Source organism: Kogia breviceps, chromosome 6, assembly GCF_026419965.1.
Source record: "Kogia breviceps isolate mKogBre1 chromosome 6, mKogBre1 haplotype 1, whole genome shotgun sequence".
Lineage (NCBI taxonomy): Eukaryota > Metazoa > Chordata > Mammalia > Artiodactyla > Physeteridae > Kogia > Kogia breviceps.
In genome coordinates this window covers 92797966-92816366 of record NC_081315.1, presented here as the reverse complement: position 1 = coordinate 92816366, position 18401 = coordinate 92797966, and positions in this window count along the sequence as shown.

Below are 18401 nucleotides of genomic sequence, written 5' to 3'. Positions count from 1 at the left end.
TCCATAAAATATTTAGAAATAATTACTTATATAAATTATATGGATGAATGACATTAGACACATTTCATAAGATTAAGTAAAATTGGTCATTAAATTGAATAGCACGAACTTTAGGAAAGCAGCCAGCTAGGCAATCAGTTAATTCAACTTTTAAATGTAGTGTGTTTGGAAATAAGTGGCACATGCTGATGTGTAGCCTCTGAGGAAATGCTTCTTTGAAGACATTAGCACTTTTCATAAAATCCAGTGTGTGTGTATGTGAGGGAGGCATGGGGGGGCTGTGGGAGATTGGGGCATGGATAAATTGTAAATGAATACATTTAGTTCAAAATATTGATCTGGATATATTGTAGAATGTCTATAAGATTTTTTAAAATATAATTATATATATAATTATATAATTATATATAATTATATAAGTAATTTTATTGCATACTATCTTATTAGCATAATTTTCAAATTATTTCTTTAATGTAGAGAGAAACCATGGAGTTGGGATCTGAGGATACTGTTGCCTTATAACACTGACTAATGAAAAGTGAGAGTAAATATTAAAGCTGGACAAATTTATAAAAATGGCATTGTAGAAGTCTTCCTCATTCCCCTTCCCTCCCTACCCAGGAAGATGTCCCTGGAACCTGGAAATACATACATGACATGGCAGAAAGAGCTTTGCAGATAAAATGAGGTTAGAGACCTTAAAACAGAGAAATTATGCTGGATTTTCCCATTTGGTCCAAACTTAGAAGCAATGATTTTCTCTGTTAGAGTACTGAAAACACGTGGAAGCAGGGAAAGTCAGAGGGATTCAAAGACAGAGAAGGACTCCTTCCCACTTTTCCATATGGAAAACACTAGAAGGAATTGGGGCAGTCTTTATGAACAAAGACTGCCTAGTTGCTAACAACCAGCAAGGAAATTGGGACCACACAACTTAATTCAGTGAACAACTAAAATATTTGAAAGACAGTTCTTCCTTAGAGCCTGCAGAACATAACGCAGCACTGAGCACATCTTGAGTTCTGCCTTCAAAGGCCACCAATGCTGCTTATATGGTTTGGTAAAACTTTAAGCTAACATTTAAAAAACATAGTAAGGTAACTTCAAACAATTTTATTTAGAGATAAGAATATTGTTTTATTTTTCATATGGCTTAAATTTTTTAAAAGAGAAGTCAGGCAAAATTTCATATTTTATTTTCCTGTATGCTTTCTCAACCTTGGAAATCCAGTTCATTATTCTAAACCAGTTCAAATGGCACATTTTGGTGGATGCTCATTCTAGCTTTTTCATTCAAAATAGTCAATTTCTCTGTCTCAAAAACATTTCATTTATATCTCTTTTCAAGAGATATAAATGTCATATGTTTCCTTTTTAAAAAATATTATGTGTTTATCCCTTTCTCTAGGTTGTAAACCCAGTATCAAACAAATAATATCTTTTCTATTGATCCAATTTTTATTTAAGAAGATACTTTTTATTGTTATTATTGCATATATCTTCTTAAATTGTTATTATTACTTTTAAACTTTGCTGAGCTATTATCAAGGAATGTGACTTTACAATTAGTATTTTAATAGATGAAAACTTTTCATCTAATCTTTATGACATACATATTGAATATATATATTTATATAAATTAATTAATTTAATTCAACTCTGTATTTTAAATATACTTAAATTATCCTTTCTCATTTTAGGGTTATATATTAAATTGACACAACCCTTTTCCTGCAAATTGTACAGTAACAAGAAGAAAAATTTATTTTTATTAATATTATTATTTTTTTTTTTTTAAGGAAGACATCCTACTCCACATCTGAACAGGCCACAGCGCTGAGCAATGGTCATCAGAAGCTGAGGCCCACTTCCTCCACTGTCCCCTTCCCCAAAATGGCTGAAAAATTTTTAAAGTAAATAATTTTTTTTTATGAAACTGCAAGTGATTTAAAATTCCAAATGACATATTTAAAAGAAAAGAACGAATAAAAAATTTAAAACAAAAAAAAGGAGTAGAAACCCAAAGAACTATATGTGAGGTGAAGCTTATAAGATGTCAGAGCTTGTCCTCAGAGAGATCTGAAAACAAACACTCCTTGATGGTCAGGAGCACAGACTGAAATACAAAACCTAAATGCCTTATTTGGAGCAGCAAGAATTGGAACATGCATTAATAACAGATGTTCCCGGTTCTCCTTGTTTATGAACACCAAGGGGGCAGATACAGGCAAGTCATTATTCCAAGAGACTGCCTGCCTTGGGGACATGGGGTCAATGTAAGACTTAAAACAGTAAACACTCTCCAGTTGAATATTTCTCTTAGGTGGAGAAAAGTGATGTCCAATTAAACTTACACACAATTCCATTTGTGTAAAACTCATGTTTCAAATATGAATAATAGAGATGGAAATAGATCATGAATATATAAAGATGCCACAAAAATAAAAAACATATGAAATATGAAAAACCAGTTGCAAGGAAATAATATCCTTCAGAAAAAATATGAGATGATATGTGTGCAAATGTATGTATACATATGTATTTATATACATCTCTATCTCTCTATATATTTATTTACCTATTCATAATGAAGGTACAATTTTGAAACAAAATATCCATGAGCTAAAATGACAACAATGAAATGGATCAACTGTATACTTATAATTTTGGACAGAAACAACCTGTAACAATGCGGAAGCAGGTCCTTGTTGCCATAAATTATCTACCCTCCAGTAAACAGACTTCACTTTAATGATACCTATAATTCTAACCCTATTATTTAAAGATGCTTATTCATTCTGACATATGATTTGAGAAAATAATTTTATTTTTATTGTATTTCTGCTTTGAATTAAATAAGCTACATAAATTTCTCTAATAAAAGCAAAGACATTTTTGAAATGCTTGATATTAAATCTATAGAAATCTGCTTAACCTTGCTTATATTCTTTCATTATTGATTTTCTTAACATCTTGACATAATGAGGGAATTCAGAAATACAACTGATAATACCATAAATCTGAGATAGTCTTATACTGCTGTGAAGTATTTTGACAACCTTGCCCCTTGCTACCCCTGAAAAAAGCATAAAAGTGTATTAAACTAAAATAACTATAGCTAATACCCATTAGTTTCAACCTAGTTTCACATAGTATTTAGAAGTTGTCCCAGTTAAATCCATCAAAACACAAACCCTGCTAGGACAGGGAAGTTTTGTCCCTAAGGGCCCTTTCTCATAACTGCAGACCCATCAGATTTTTAAGTGTTATGGAAAGTCAATATGGAATCTCCAGGGAAGCTAGTTCTTTCCCAACTTTTCTATATCTCTATTACTATGTTCACCTCATTTCAACTCTCATTCAAATTTTAACAACTGCAAGAGTAGGCTTATTTCAGAGCCTCTTGACATACATTTTTACCTGGTAGAAGATTCCAATACCCTTAGGGACCATATCAAAAATGCCCCACTTAAAAAGAATTTGCTAAATTGCATTTATGAACTCAGTCTCTATGCATTCAGCAGTACAGGTCTATAATTTTCCTCGAATGAAGCTTGGCCTTTGAGCATAGTTATACTTTGTATCAAAGTCATATGCAATTATCAAAATGGATGAAAAAAAATCAGGACGCTTTAGGCAGCTGTTCTGATCATAGAGGTCAAAGAAATGCCAACACATTATTTCTTCTATGCCCTGCCTCCAGTCTGGACTGTATTACAACCACCCAGAAAGATTATTTTCTCTTTTAAAAACTCTCCAATTATCCTCTATAGAAAGATATGCAAACACTTAATATCTTAATATAATTCTCGATGTTAAGAAAAAATAGGATTTTTGAGTAAGAAAATATATGGTTGCTGATTGTACATTTGGATCAGGAAAGCTTTTTACAACAAATAGAAGAGACCATAATTACTAAAGATGGGACAAATTAGTTTTACTATCCTCCAAAAGCAGGTAACTAATATGTGGCAAATTATAATCCATGAATATTTAATTCACCTTAGGTATTTCTCTCGTGTAACATGGCAGAGGGTATATCAAGAAATGACTTTTCTAAAAATGCAAATTCCTCTCTTGAATGCTTAACTCTTTTGTTAATCTGATGAGCAGCTCTTTATTCAGTCTTCAACTATTATTTAAAAAAAAAAAAAGGAACAAAAAAGAGTAAGAAAAAAAATCCTGCTAAGAGAAACCAGGTTAAATTTCAGTCATAATAGTTTTTAGAAATCAAAACCTGTGTAGATATTTCCTGATATTTTTAAATAAAACTGAAAAATAATTACTTCAGTTTGAAAACTCTATTAAAACTTAATATTGACTATAGAAATATAAATTATGAGATTTTGTAAAATGTCAAAATGTTATTTATACGGTAAATTTATAGAAGTTAAATATTTTTGTCCTATCTTAAAATTAGTCACAGTAAACATAATTATACTTTATTATTTTATATTTTATTAATTTTTGTGATAAAATTTTACTGCATATAGATCTAGTCCCTGAATTAGAGTCATATGTAAAGATTTATGGAGAAATGTCTTTATGCAAATGATAAAAACAAGAGAAGAAATAAACAAGTCTGATCATAAAGACACTATTTTACTATTTTTAAAAGATATCCTCTTTGTAGAAAAACAAAAACAAAAAAACACTTCCCTGAAATAAAATGCCAAGGGGCATGAACTAAACAACTGAAATATATAGTAGCTTTTACCACATTTCCTCCTAGTGAATTCAGAACAAAGTGCTATATTTTGTATTCATATCTAAACCATTTATCAGTGCATTCAAATTAATACATGTCTTCAATGTGTAACAAATTTTGATAGGGTTCATGATGATCATTGTGAGAAAGAAAACTACAGTCCAAGTGCCTAATAAAATACATGAAACATAATGGGTGTAAAATAAAAATATGAAAAAACTAAATGGATATTCCTATTAATATTTTTTCTATCTTGACTAAAATATCAATTTACCACGTCTTTGTTTTTACTTCAAAAATAAGTCAAATAGTCATCTCACAACTACCAGATTTTCTTCTTCTTTTTTTTAAAATATTTTAATTTTATCAGAGTATAGTTGATTTACAATGTTGTGTTAGTTTCAGGTGTACAGCAAAGTGATTTAGTTATACATATACATATATTCATTCTATTTTAGATCCTTTTTCATACAGGTTATCACATAGTATTGAGCAGATTTCCCTGTGCTATATAGTAAGTACTTGTTGGTTATTTGTCCTTTTAAAATTTTTATATTTATTATTTATTTTAAAAATTTAATTTTATCTTGGGGCAGAGGTGTATTTTTTTTTTTTAAATTGGGGTATAGTTGTTTTACAATGTTGTGTTAGTTTCTACTGTACAACAAAGTGAAGTAGAGTTCCTTGTGCTTTGTTTTTCTTTTGGCTGCGTTGAGTCTCTGTTGCTGTGCACGAGCTTTCTCTAGTTGCAGCGAGTGGGGGCTACTCTTCATTTCACTGCATGGGCTTCTCATTGTGGTGGCTTCTCTTGTTGCATAGCACTGGCTCTAGGCACTTCAGCTTCAGTAATTGTGGCATGCATGCTCAGTAGTTGTGGCTTGTGGGCTCTAGAGCGCAGGCTTAGCAGTTGTGGCTCATGGGCTTAGTTGCTCTGTGGCATGTGAAATCGTCCTGGACCAGGGCTCAAACCTGTGTACCCTGCATTGGTAGGCACATTCTTAACCACTATGCCATCAGGGAAGCCCACAACAGGTTCTTATTAGTTATCAATTTTATACATATTAGTGTATATATGTCAATCCCAATCTCCCAATTCATCCCACCCCCCACCCCCCACTTTACCCCCTTGGTGTACATACATTTGTTCTCTACATCTGTGTCTCAATTCTGCCTTGAAAACCAGAGATAAACCTATGCACCTATGGTCAACTAATCTATGACAAAGGAGGCAAGGATATACAATGGAGAAAAGACAGTCTCTTCAATAAGTGGTGCTGGGAAAACCAGACAGCTACATGTAAAAGAATGAAAGTAGAACACTCCCTAACACCATACACAAAAATAAACTCAAAATGGATTAAAAAACTAAATATAAGGCCAGACTATCAAACTCTTAGAGGAAAACATAGGAAGAACATTCTTTCACATAAATCACAGCAAGATCTTTTTTGACCAACCTCCTAGAGTAATGGGAATAAAAACAAAAATAAACAAATGAGACCTAATGAAACTTAAAAGTTTTGCACAACAAAGGAAACTATAAACAAGACGAAAAGACAACTCTCAGAATGGGAGAAAATATTTGCAAACAAATCAATGGACAATGGATTAATCTCCAAAAAATACAAGCAGCTCATGCAGCTCAATATCAAAAAAACAAACAACCCAATCCAAAAATGTGCAGAAGACCTAAACAGACATTTCTCCAATGAAGATATACAGATGGGCAAGAGGCATATGAAAAGATGCTCAACATCACTAATTATTAGAGAAGTGCAAATCAAAGCTAAAATGAGGTATCACCTCACACCAGTTATAATGGCCATCATCAAAAAATCTACAAACAATAAATGCTGGACAGGGTGTGGAGAAAAGGGAACCCTCTTACACTGTTGGTAGGAATGTAAATTGATACAGCCACTATGGAAAACAGTATGGAGGTTTCCTTAAAAAAACTAAAAATAGAACTACTGGGCTTTCCTGGTGGCGCAGTGGTTGAGAGTCCACCTGCTGATTCAGGGGACACGGGTTCATGCCCCAGTCCAGGAAGATCCCACATGCCATGGAGTGGCTGGGTCCATGAGCCATGGCCACTGAGCCTGTGCGTCTGGAGCCTGTGCTCCGCAACAGAGAGGCCACAAATGTGAAAGGCCCACGAAATGCAAAAAAAAAAAAAAAAAAAAAAAAAAAAATAGAACTACCATATGACCCAGCAATCCCACTGCTTGGCATATACCCAGAGAAAACCATAATTCAAAAAGACACATGCACCCCAACATTCACTGCAGCACTATTTACATTAGCCAGATCATTGGAGCAACATAAATCTCCTTTGACAGATGAATGGATAAAAAATGTGGTACATAGGTACAATGGGATATTACTCAGCCATAAAAAGGAACAAAATTGGGTCATTTGTTAGAGACGTGGATGTACCTAGAGACTGTCATACAGAGTGAAGTAAGTCAAAAAGAGAAAAAATATATCGTATATTAACACATATATATGGAATGTCGAAAAATGGTACAGTTGAACAAGTCCCAGTTCTTTATGGACCATTATCATGGTTTATTCTGTTTTGTTTAAATTTCTTTAAACTTTTGTATCTATCTTTAACAAATATTGATTCTTCCATCATTTGTTTATGCCTGTTAAAAACTGAATTTCTCCGTGTTTCCTCTGGGTACAAACTGCCTCAAAATACCTTCTTTTGTGTAGAAATATATATGTGTTTATATTTATAACTGAATACATATTTCAGAAGTATTTTAAACATTCAAAATTTCAAATCTATCATTAGTGTATGCCTTTGTAAAATCATGTTCCAAAAAATATTTGGAAGGCTGAAAATGCCTATGATTTCCTTACTTCCTAATAATATAAAGCCTGCACTAACCTTCTACAATTATTTCATCTGTCCCTCATTCTTTCTTAATTTAATTATGGATATATTCATTGATGTCCAGCATATGAAAGTAATGATATAATCTTTCAAGTGTAGAGTAGTGGTATAAGAGAAGTATTAGTACATTATTTTTCTCCAGAGTTAGGATAGAATATGTCTTCCTGGGTTGTGGGATTTTTGTCATGAGATGAAAATTTCAGTAGAACAAAAGAGAACAAATAAAATAAAACAAACTATTTTTTTCTTAAGGATTCTTGAGGAGAATGGTGTCTGTTTAATTCAAAATTTTCCAAGTCTTCTTTAGAAAAAGTTAAAAATGAAGAGAAAATAAAACTAAACATATATCTTTACTATAACTGTAAGGCAAAAAAATGTCAAAAGCATAAATTTTGCACTGTGACAAGAAGAGAGAGAGAAGAAAAAATGAATCTTTCCAAAAAAAGAAAATTAAAAATGACATAAGAAATCAAAAGACATTCAATATCTTCCCCATCATTCCACCACCCCAAAAAAGAATTTAGTAAAGAAATTTGATTTATCAAACTGACAGAAGGAGTTGCACTTCTAAATTATACTCACACAAGAATATATTGATATGATAAAACATTAATATTTAAAACAGACACTAAAAACAGAACTCGAAAAGGTAGAAGCAAAATTAGAATTTATTGAATTTATTAAATATCAATAAATAGCTGACAAAAAGAAAATCATAAAAAAATGAAGACTTGGTTTAAAAGTGCCTTAGGAAGAATAGAGTCAAATAAAAAATTAAAAAGGAATATTATAGAAAAGCAGAAAAAACAGCCAAAAGATTGAAACTTAAAAAAATAAAATTAAAAACATTTTTTAACCTCTTAAGTAAAAGATAACTGAAATTATCATCTTTCAAAATAACAATAACAAAAACCACATATTTTAGTATATAATTAAATTATTTGAAAAAGTGTTCAGATATGAATTATTTACTAACATTTTTATAAAAATTAAAAAATAAAAATAGTTGAACTAAATTCCCATCTCAATAAGCTAAGAAAATAACACAACTAACAACAAACCAGAAAGAGAAAGAAGGGAAATATCAAGATAAAATAAAAATCAATGCCATAGAGAATAGAAACCTCCAAAGAAATAATTAATAATTCAATATCCTGCATTTTTTTAAAGTGATTAAATAAAGTAGATAAAGACTTTGTTAATTCCATCAAAATGAAGAAAGGGAAAGAACAATTAACAAATTAACATGAAATTAAGAGAAATAAGTGTTGAATTAGGATTTTTAAAATTAAAAAGCATTTTTCATATATCATAAAATCTCAATAAAAAGGATGATAGATTAGAGAAATTGAGTTTACCTGATTAGAAATATAAAGTTCCAAAAAGCAAATATCTGTAGTGGAGATGGAAAACTTTTTAATAAACTATAGCACAAAAAACACCAAGCCAAATGATTTAAAATTGGAATTTAAAAAGTCTTCAAATTTCTTTTCAGAGTTGTGGGGGGTATATATGTCAACTTGAATAGGCTATGGAGTGCCAGAAATTTGGTCAAAGATTGTTCTGGTTGTTTCTATGAGGATGTTTTTGGATGAGATTAATATTTAAATGGGGAGAGGGAGTAAAGCGGGTTGTCTTCCTTAATGTAGGAGGGCCTTGAAGGCTTAAATAGAACAAAAGGGCTGACCCTCCATAAGTAAGATAATTTTTCTTTCCTGACTGCACTTGAACCCTGGCAATTTCCTGCTGAAACATCAGATTTTACTTTACCTGGGATCTGCCAGCTTTTGGACTGGAACTATACCATCAGCTCTCTTGGGTCTCTAGTTTGCTGATTCATCCTGCTGATCTTAGGACTCATCAGCATTCATAATCGGTCGAGCCAATTCTTTATAACAAATCTCTTCCTCTATATGTACATACCCTACCAGTTCTGTTGCTCTAGAAATCCCTAACTAATACAAGAATACAGAATATTAAAGGATTCAAAGATTATTTTCATGAAGCAAGTATATCTTGGCATGTAACTCTGATAAAAAAGTATACAAAAGGTAAATGACCCCATAATATCATTTATGAATTAAAGGTAAAAACATAAATAAAATCTTAACAAACCATATTTTTAAAAATGTCAAGGTTGCCTAACAAGGACTAGGGCATGAAAATGAATATTGTAACAGGTTATAACATATAGAATATCATAACCCACATGTCCATACTGACAAAAACAAATAAATAAATCACCCTTAGAGTAGAATGCTAAGAAATTTACTATAAATGATAGGTTGAGAAAAATTGGCATTTGACAACCATTACAATAATAATAAATTCAGGCAAGATTCATCAGTTAACACTAAAACACTAAGTGAGAATTTGAAGAATAATATGATATTTACATAGTGTCAAAGTCTCTCCCTTCAAGGTGCTTACTGATTACAAAAAGTAAAACAATAACTTTACAGTGAAATCACTTGTCAGATACTACTTAAACTGATCACAGAAGCTAGTATTGCCTGGAAGGGGTCTATGGAACAGCATATTATTCCTGCTATGGATGATACACTGAAAAAATTAGCATAACTTTTATGGTATTATTGCTAAAATTGCATAATATGATTCTCTTCAGAAGCAAATATCATACTTTTCCAATTGAAAGGCATTCTTCAAAATAAATGTCCTGCACTCTTCACAAATGTCAAGGTCATCAAAGACAGGCTGTGGAAATATTCCAAATTAAATATAACTAAAGTAATGTGACAACTATATGCAACATGTAATTTTGAATTGTATGTAAATCCAGAAACATTTTTTCTTCTGTAAAGAACAGACATTATTGGGCCAATAAGAAAAATGTTAATAAGATCTATAGCTTAGAAAATAGTACTAATCTTTGATACTTTCCTGATTTTGATCATTGGCTTATGGTTACAGAAGAGGATTCCCCATGTGTTTAAGGGACTTATATTGAAGTACCTAGATGTAAAGTAACATCATATATGTAACTTACTCTCAAATGATTCAAAGATAATAATATCTACAAGAAACAATAAAGCAAACATAAAGCAATGCTAGCATATGGGGAATCTGTATAAAGGGTATACTGAGGATATAAATTTTTTCTAAAAATATGAAGTTATTTCAAAATAAAATTTTTAAAAGTAGAGGTCTCCTTTTAGTGGAACTAGATTTTCCATATTTATTTGAAAAATAGATTAAAATCTTATGATTTATATCTTCCTGGTGTGATTTTACTGTTAGAGAGCTCATTTTTCAGACAATATGGAGTGATTAACATTAAAACAATGGATTTATATGGAATGAATAGAGTTGCTATTTTTATATTGAGATTTCATGACATCCATGATGGTTGAAAATAGTGACAACAAACGAACTGTGTTTAACTTTTCTTGCAAAACTGAAAGCTATGCAAACCCCCACAATTAGAATTTAGCAGAGTCAGCTTGAAGTGTAATATTAAAATAGAGATATCAAAGATGTGATCTATCCTAGGATATTTCACCACTGGGCATTTGTTTCTTCTCAGTTACAGGCATAGAGTGCAAAATGCAGAAAGACAACACAAACCAACACTCTAGACTTTGTTATAATCTCACTGGGACAGGGAAAACAAAATTGTATACATGGTCACCAAGGAAGATAAGAGTTCAAAGCAAACATCTCAGATAAAAGTGAACTTCAGAAAAGCACACCTGATACCTGATATGGTATTCTATACCTAACTTCTTTTTTTTTTTTTGCGGTACGCGGGCCTCTCACTGCTGTGGCCTCTCCCGATGCGGAGCACAGGCTCCTCCAGCTGTGCAGTCTCAGCGGCCATGGCTCAAGGGCCCAGCCACCCTGCAGCATGTGGGATCTTCCTGGACCGGGGCATGAACCTGTGTCCCCTGCATCGGCAGGCAGACTCACAACCACTGCGCCACCACGGAAGCCCTGTACCTAACTTCTGTTTGAATGAATTGATGTTTCCAATGTGCACATTTCCAGGGTAAGATTTTGTCAAGAAAAAAAAACAGAAAAAGAAAAAGGAAAAGAAAGAGAAAGAAAGAAAGAAGGAAAGAAAGAATGAAAGAAAAAGAAGGAAGGAAGGAAGGAAGGAAGGAAGGAAGGAAGGAAGGAAGGAAGGAAGGAAGGAAGGAAGGAAGGAAGGAAGAATGAGAGAAAGAAAGAAAGAAAGGAAGAAAGAAAGAAAGAAAGAAAGAAAGAAAGAAAGAAAGAAAGAAAGAAAGAAAGAAAGAAAAAAGAAAGAAAGAAAGAAAGAAAGAAAAAGAAAGAAAGAAAGAAAGAAAAAAACTGCTGCTAACGGGCTAAAAACAATGACAACAATCATTATTTATAAAAGTTAAAAAAATTGATAACACATCAAATATTCATCAATAGCAGAAGGAATAAATAAAAGTGTGTATGTATATAGCAAAATATTATACAGTAATGAAATAGAATAAACTACCTGAATTAATAGTGGTGAGTATCATAGAAGAATGAGAGACATAATGGGAAAATGTGGAATTACCCTCTATAGAATGTTCATAAATAAACAAAATGAACCAATGGTGATAGAAATCAGAATAGTCTGCACCTTTGCAGTGTGTCTAATAACTGGGATGGACCACAAGGGGGGGGCTTACAGAGTGTTAGTATGTGTTAGTGCTAGTTTTACATATTAATCTGTATGTTTTTTCTATGGGCATGTTTGCATTGTAAAAAGTAATTAAGCTGTTATTGTATAATAAGATTTTTCATTTTTATATGTTATTATTTTTCAAAGAAAATGTTAAAAACAAATGAAACAAACTACTCTTTCCTTTACAGAATACCAGGAAAAGCAAACTTTAATGTTAATTTAGTTAATGAGGATTCTGATTAAAATACACTTTTTGTAATATTACCTATTAAATAAATGATATTTGATTAGTAATAAAGATACGATATCCAAAAGTGGCCATTCCACTGACAGAGAATAAGAAAAAAGACAAATGATTGAGAAAGAGATTCCCGAGTCAGTTTACTTAGATAGATCTGTCAGGTTATATTTTATTTTAAGTGGGAAGGAATGGGGTAAACACCAAAATCAAAATGTAGCCTGTGGATATAATATGCTTCCACAGACCAAATGTACTCAGCCTTAACTTGGATTTTGACATATCTACAATTTTTCAGACTTTCATTGAGCTTATATGAGCATTCAATCTCCCCCTAACATTGTTTGGTGTAGTGGAGATTTCAAATATTGAACAATATAACTAGGTATCAACCAATCAGAATGGATGCCAACCATCCTCAGATGATATGGCCCCACAGAAGCATCCTGGCTAAATATCAACCTGGCCAGATGTCCTGCTAGTATGTTTGCAAAAATAAATATTTGTCATGTAATCTGAATCTAAAGATCAATAATATTACTACAGAAACTTGAGGAATTATGAATTATTTGTACAAAATAATCATTAATCCTTGCCTATATGTGTCATATTTGAGTAACACTCAAATATTATAATCTAAGCATATGTTATCTTGAATTAATATTGCCATAACAAATGACTAAATTAAGGTTTTCTATTTATATTTAATGTCAGATGAGTTTCCCTCTGTAGATTTTTATTTTAAATGTTTCTATTTCCCAAAAACAGTTCCAATGTCCTTCAATAGAGCGTATTCAAGTGTCGAAAAATAACAGAAAAGTAATATTTCTTGGAGGATATAAACTAGGCCTGTCAGTTCAGATCATACTCTGTTCATCCAGGTAAATCAACTCACCTAATTATTGACTAATTATCACTTCAGCAATCCTTTTAGCAGTTTCTCAGGACAATTTTTGCTTCTCTCCCATCTGATTATCAGAAGCCCCCCAAAGTTCCCTTTTATTTGTCATGTGAATTCATTCAATTGGACTTGAATGAAATAGCTCACTCAAGTACTTTTCTCTTCTGTCTTTGGGTGAACTCTGCCTTGTCTTGATTAGTGTGCAGCTTGGCTCAAACACAGCACTCTTCAAAGAGGCATTCATTTTGAATTATATGCAGTACACATTCACTCTATTACCCCTTCTATTGCATCTGTCCTTCTACACTTGTTAGAGCCTAACTGCTCTCCACAAAATTTGAAATCCAGGTTGAGGATTTCTGTAGGAGTAAATCTTTTTTAAAATTATGTACAAGGCTTATAACAAAATAGTACTAAAATAAAGTTAGAGCTATAAATTCTCAGATTTTATAAAATAATAAAATTAAACTCAAGTTCCTAAAAGTGTGGTACAAATGTACAGTACATGATGATTTTAAAGCACTATAAAGTGTAAAAGTAGCAATAAATATAATTCTACATTTCAGTGTTTCTGACAACAATCTGATATGCTAGTGTAAATATTCAGCCACTAACTGACAACAGTCTGGTTTTCACCATCTTAGAATTTTGAAGAACCTTGTGAAATTCTTTACATTGCTTGAGTGTCACTAGAAAATCATTACAAGGAAGTCTGAGTTGATTTACCTTCTTTTGAAAAATTTCTGTGAAGCAAGGATACACAATCAGAAGCATTTCCTAAACTATATACCAGAGTAGTGTTGATAGAACTATAGAGTTAATAAAAGATCCTGATATCAAAATATGTCCAACTAGTCATTCTTTCTTTTTTTACATGTATTTATTAGCAGCAATGAAGTTCAAAGAAGTAAGTGTGGTGTTAGGATATACCAGTTTGCAGAGAATGAACTCCTGATTTTAACTACTCTGCAAAATAATTGAAGATAAAAGTATTCAACATAAGATAGAATAAAGATAGAATAACTAGGAAACAACTTTTTAAAAATATTTTTGAGTCTTTGTTGACTATATATATTCTGCATTAATCAATTCATATAAATCAAATTTATTGAGAACTTATCAAGTACTATACACCAAATGAAGAGGTGAATACTTTTGACTTTTTTTTTTTTTTTTTTTTGCGGTATGTGGGCCTCTCACTGTTGTGGTCTCTCCCATTGCGGAGCACAGGCTCCGGACGTGCAGGCTCAGCGGCCATGGCTCACAGGCCCAGCCGCTCCACAACATGTGGGATCCTCCCAGACCAGGGCACGAACCCGTGTTCCCCGCATCGTCAGGCAGACTCTCAACCACTGCGCCACCAGGGAAGACCAATACTTTTGATTTTAAGGAGATTATTGAAAAACCAAGGAAACATCTGGCCATTACCAAAGCTTTTGAAAACAACTTTAAAACAATTTGCTAAAAGTAATCATATAATGGCAAGACAGTATCTTATGAGGGTATATATTATTATCTTATTTTACCAAAGTATAAATGTACAAAAGTGAGTTAAGAGGGTAGAATTTTTTTTAAGTTGTTAGATAGCTTGATAACTAGTCATTCATTCAAGCATTTAATTAGTATGTCCTTATCACTTCCTATTAGCCTGGTATGGTGTTTGGTATGGAAGATTGACCAATTGAAGAGACAGCACAGCTTTTCCTTTCAAGAACTTTCATTATAAAGTGAAAGACAGACATGAATTGGGTTGTACTGGGCAATAAGCCCAGGGATGGAGATTTCAGCTAATGTGGGATAACCTTTGTGGTGTAGTAAGGTCTATGTGTAAGGGGATGCCAGGTTCCTCCCAAGAAGGTCTAGCTTGCTTTCCTTTATTGTTTTGTTTTTTTGTTTTGTTTTGTTTTTTTTTTTTTTTTTTTTTTTTCACTTTTCTCTACTATGTGGGATGTTCAGATATAATCATATCTGGGACCGTCCCCTCCACCACTGTCATCATCACCTCTCTTTTCCACTCTGAAAGCCTAAGATGACTCTGTTTAAAGAAATGTAACAAATGCTCATTCTATATCTCAGGTTGGATAGTTATGGATTAACATTAATTATTGAAGAGTAATGAGATCCAAGATTCATATGTTTATTTAATGTAAAAAATAGAAAACTATAAATTTTACCTGGTTTGTTTCTAGATCTTAAGATTCCTTCAGACCATGAGAAAAATTTGCTTAGTGCTTAAGCCTAGGTCAAAATGTTTTACATTAAGATTTGGAGCTGACTTTCACCCATTGTAGTATGACTTACATTTGTTTAGACTCTGACTACAGTATGACTGCTGTAACTAATTTAACTAACATGTTATGCTAGTGTTAATTAACCTAATAAGTTTACAAATTCAAGGTATATTGCAACATGCTATATTCTTTGCCTAATGACAAAACAAAGGGGTAAATGGGATAAATAGATAGATGATGGATAAATAGATAGATATAATACTTAAATCATAAGTATATTGTTCATAAGACTTAAGGCACTTTCAGAAAGATGAAGGAAGAGAAAAAAACTTACTTTTTGCTTCAATTCCTGACTTTTGAAAGTAAAACTTTTTTTTTAATGCCAGAAAAGTGATTAGAAAATGACAGGAGTGTAGATAAAGTAAGAAAATTAAGTCTCTGAGGAACAGAATGGCAAAGATCTTTGATAATTAGAACCAAAACCTTTCCTAGTGACCAGTTCAAATCCAGCTGATTTTAGCAGAGGCCAAAAGTGCTTGATCTGATGGATGTTCAATATAATTCATGAAACAAAGACAAAGGAGTAGCTCTTCCTTGGGTGATCAGCAATAACATTTTCAAATCTACAATAGAAATTGGCAAATTCATTACCCAGCTTGAAAAATGTTGGCAAATATTAAAATAGAAAATGAGAGTGACCAATTGGATATAGCATAAAAGGAGATTCTTAGGAAAGTATTAGCTATTCTGTTCTCTTTTTTTTCCTCCAAGCTAAATTTGGCCTACTAATTATGAAACTAAACTGTATTTTGAGGACCATAAGATAACAAAGAAAATGCAATCTACCTCTTCTCTCCAAGTAAAAGGTCTCTATTAATTAAAATGCTTTATTGCCAACTTACTGTAAAAAATATCATTAATATTATTTCAGTCAAGATGGTGTTGAATTTAATGCTTTAAAGCCTTTCCTTGGTTCTGAACACATAGCAATGATAGATAAAATAAAGCAATGAGATATTACAATAAAAAATATTGAAAAGTCATAGCTTTAAGAACAAAAGAAGAAGAAGGAAAAACAAAAAGCAAAAACACAAAGTGGTGAGCCTGGGTGAAAATATATATCCTATTGACTCAGAATTAGCCAAGAAAATTGGGAGTTTGGCTCATATAGGTAATGAGATTAAAGGTGTCCCATTCTTTTACTTATTAGGGTTTTGATTTGGTATCCTCCTGCTTTTATATGGAGGTTAACAAAAAAGCTACTACAGAATATCGGTGTTGTGTCTAATATGAAAGGAAGCAGAGAACACAGTTGTATATCAAGGGCAAGATTTGAATGAAGATTTGGTTACTATATCTCTGATTACCCTAATAAAATTGTTTGATATTCTGAGATGCAATTGTCTGACCTAATACTAGACAGGGCCCCAAAGGTGACAGGAAAAAAAAAAGTCAGAAAATCTAAGATCCCAGAAATAAAGAAAGAAATTTCAAACTCAGTGAAGAAAATTGATCCTAAGATGGTATCCAATAAATTCAAAACCTAGGAATTTAATTTACTGTTCTCAAAATTAAAATAATAAAAAAACCTAGAGAGTTAAGTATAAATGTGATAAGATATAGTAAAAAGTCAAATAATGTAATATATCCATAAAATAAAATGTCAAAAAAGAATGAAATAAGTAAAATATATTTAAGTAGGAAGTATCATTAACCCAAAATCTGAATTAAAAAGATATAGATGGGGGTGACCTTCAAGATGGCAGAGGAGTAAGACGTAGAGATCACCTTCTTCCCCACAAATACATCAAAAATACATCTACATGTGGAACAACTCCTACGGAACACCTACTAAATGCTGGCAGAAGACCTCAGACTTCCCAAAAGGAAAGAAAATCCCCATGTACCTGGGTAGGGCAAAAGAAAAAAGAAAAAACAGAAACAAAAGAATAGGGACAGGACCTGCATCTCTGGGAGGGAGCTGTGAAAGAGGAAAAGTTTCCATGCACTAGGAAGCCCCTTCACTGGCAGAGACAGGGGGAGGGTAGAGGGAATGTATGGAGCCACAGAGGAGAGCACAGCAACAGGGGTTCAGAGAGCAAAGCAGAGAGATTCCCACATAGAGGATCAGTGCCCACCAGCACTCACCAGCCTGAGAGGCTTGTCTGCTTGCCCAAAAGGGTGGGTGGGGGCTGGGAGCTGAGGCTCCAGCTTCGGAGGTCAGATTCCAAGGAGAGGACTCAAGTTGGCTCCGTGAACACAGCCTGAAGGGTCTACTGCACCATGGCTAACCAGGAAGGAGTCCAGGAAAAAAATATGGACCTGAATAAGAGGCAAGAGACCATTGTTTCTGGGTGCGTGAGGAGAGGGGACTCCTTCCCTATCTTCCCACAGAAGGCAGAGCACCGCCTAAACAAGCTCCAGACACAGGCGCGAGCTGCGGCTATCATCTCGGACAACAGAGGCGACATGAACCATTAATGCTGCTACTGCAGCAACCAAGAATCCTGTGTGCAAACACAGGTTTCTATCACACCCCACCTTGGGAGGCTGTGCAGCCCGCCACTTCCAGGGTCCCGTGATCAGAGGACAACTTCCGCAGGAGAACACACAGTGCGCCTCAGGCTGTTGCACAGTCATACTGGGCTCTGCTGCCACAGGCTCACACCACATTCCAGTTATAACAAACGTACCCCTCTCTTTGCCCCTGCATGAGTTAGCCAGAGTCCCCTAATCAGCCACTGCTTTAACCACATCCTGTCTGAGTGGGAACAGAAGC